We start from the raw sequence: 2,826 nt of genomic DNA on the forward strand, positions 1-2,826 counted from the left end.
CAGCTTTGAAAATCCCAGCAAGTAAGAAACAGTCTATTTGACACTGAAATACTTCCTGGTGGCTGTTCTAAGCTTAGCTTATTTTCCACATTTTTGCCTCATTTAATCAACTGCACTCTGCAGACAGTAACATCATGGGTTCAGGTTATCCACATCACTGAAGTCTCTGACATTGCTCTTTCTTTGGCCTTTTAAGTATCTATTTTAGAAAGACTTAAAACATAGGATTCTAATATGATGCCTATATGGATGGTCTGTCTCACTCAACTTACTTCCCAGCGCATTACTTCTACATTTTACATACAGTTTCCTTGAAATACTGTCTTCACAGAGCCCCATAATCTCTAGTTTTCACTGGTTACATACTTTTAGACCCCCCCCAAGAAAAAAATTGTTAGGCTATTTAAACAATTCAGTGTCACAAAGTTCAAAGCAAGTGAGAATTTTCTACATAGTGTCTGTAAATCTTTTAATGAGAAGTAAAAAATACTGTGTAGACTGGGTGCTATTTTGCCTGTTTCCTGAGCTCTATGAGTTGTGAAGGTTCAGAAAAAAATTGGAAACTTGATTTTGTCAGATCTGCGTTGTCTGAATACATTTTAATGAAATTACTAAATTCCTCCTCCATTCAGTTCAGAAACATCACAATATGTTGTTACATTCCATGTCTCTCCTGTAAAATGCTTGGGCGTAAGCAGCCCAGCAGTCTCGGATCAGATATTCCAAACCATTCAAAAAGGTAACAGCTAAAGCTTTGCTACCGGTTCTGCGTGCAGCCACTGTGCATACAGAGTTCTCACCAGCTCCACATTAGAGGTTTTCACTACCAAGCAGTTACTAGACAGCACACAGTGTGGCTAATTCCACAGCAGATTTAACCACTTTATTGAAAAACAGTACCAAACCACACTATGCTGGAAAACACCAAAGAAACAGAGAAGAATTTCAGTAACCAGATGTAGGGCCAGAGCCAATGAAATGTAGCAAACCTTTCCCACGACACAAAACAAATATTCAGACTGTGCTCAGGAAGCACATTGACTACTAAATCTAAATGATCACCTTAACCATACAGAAATCATTCTCCATAGTACCAACAGCAGCCAAACATTTTTAGTGAAGAATAAAGAGATGTGATTTCTTCCTTCTCCTGATTTTGGGAGGTTTGATTTTTGGGAGCTTTTTTTTTTTGCTCAAACTGAAGTCAGCATTACTGTTTCCCCATCATCACCTGATAACCAGTATTTGAACTGCTAGCTACTTTCTGACTTTGTGTCAATGTATCTCACATCCTGCTGCTTAACACCATCTTCATAGACAGACATAGTGGGGCCAAAACAGCCATCAAAATTCAAATACAGGGAAGGGACAGGGAAAGGAAGGGGAAAAAAAACCCTGACAATTGTGCTTAGAAAGCTCAGGGACAATTTAATGTTTCTGTATCTCCTCTTCTGCCCAGATTCACCTAGCCACCAATAAGTTCAGATATTAGCAAATACTTAATGGTTTTGCACAACTACTTGCCAATATTGAGATTCAGCCAAGACTTCAAACATTAGTAATACTGTCAAAAGCTTTAAGAGACCTCCTTCCTTATAGCTACCCTCTCCAAATAACATAGTGACAGCTAAGTGCAAAAAATATCAATCTGATTTTTAAAATACTCAGTGGCTTCCAAACTGTCTAAAACCATTTAGTCCTATGCAGTTCCCCAAACATAAACCAGAAGCAACAAAAGAAATAAGAGATGAGGTAGAAGATAATGCTCCTATATTCACCAGCAGGACTCATTTTCCCTGTATTTTGAAACACCACAAAAGGAAGAGGATTCACAGAAAAAGTTCTTTTCCATAAACACACATCCTGGCAAACAGTAAGGTTTGGAGGGGGGGCAGGGAGATCATTTCAATGTTCTCTTATCACATTCAAAACCATCAGTGCATGCAGAAGTCCAGGAATGCGTGTGCATTTGAAGTAGTGACCAAGAGCCAGATATATTTCTGGCACATTCTTTTGGTTTACCTTAGGTTTTGACTGCTTTAACAGTGGCTCAACACATCCTCATAAAACAGAATATTCTTCTCTTCACAAGTTTTTTTATTATCTGTGTTGACTTGAAAAAAGACAAAACAAACCACAAACCAACAACAAAAAGAAATCAGCAAGCTGGTGCAAACTAGATATAGAGAACCAAACTCTATTGTACAGTCTGCTCCCTTTCTTCATTAATCTGAGCACCTTGGCATGTCTTATTTTAATGAAATAACAAAGATAATGAACAAAATGCTGCTTCACAGGAGGTTTGTAAAAGCCCTGCATTGTTTTTACTAAAAGGGCAAAATATTTTTTCCTTACTTACCACTATCGGACTGATCAAATTACTTATTCCTCTTGCATTATTTTTTTATCATAAGAAGAAAATCACTCATTTTTTCCTTCTGCCCTAGTATTCCTTAGAATTTTGAAAAACAAAATATATATGACAACATTGAAAGTGACATAATCTTCATTAAGGTTCCTCAGAGTGTCCTGAATCTGCACTTCTAATGTTAAAGTTTTACTACACTCTGCACAAAAAAATTTACTTTCACTTGCCAATAAGCATTAGTTTATTTACTTGCTCTTTTAGTTAGGTATCAAGTAGTACACGTGCAGTTGTGTATAAAGTTAGTTTCAAAGTTGCAAGTTGGTGGTGTCCAAGAACTCCCATCAATTTCAACTGAAGGAACCGGCACTTTCCACCTCACAGGAACAGTTCATCACACCTGCCTGCCTTTCATTTCTATTTCATACAAAAGAAACTGTGTATGAAGGAGAAAGCAGGAA

The sequence above is a fragment of the Mesitornis unicolor genome, unplaced genomic scaffold (genome assembly GCF_000695765.1).
Source record: "Mesitornis unicolor isolate BGI_N332 unplaced genomic scaffold, ASM69576v1 scaffold22477, whole genome shotgun sequence".
In the NCBI taxonomy this organism is placed as follows: Eukaryota; Metazoa; Chordata; class Aves; order Mesitornithiformes; family Mesitornithidae; genus Mesitornis; species Mesitornis unicolor.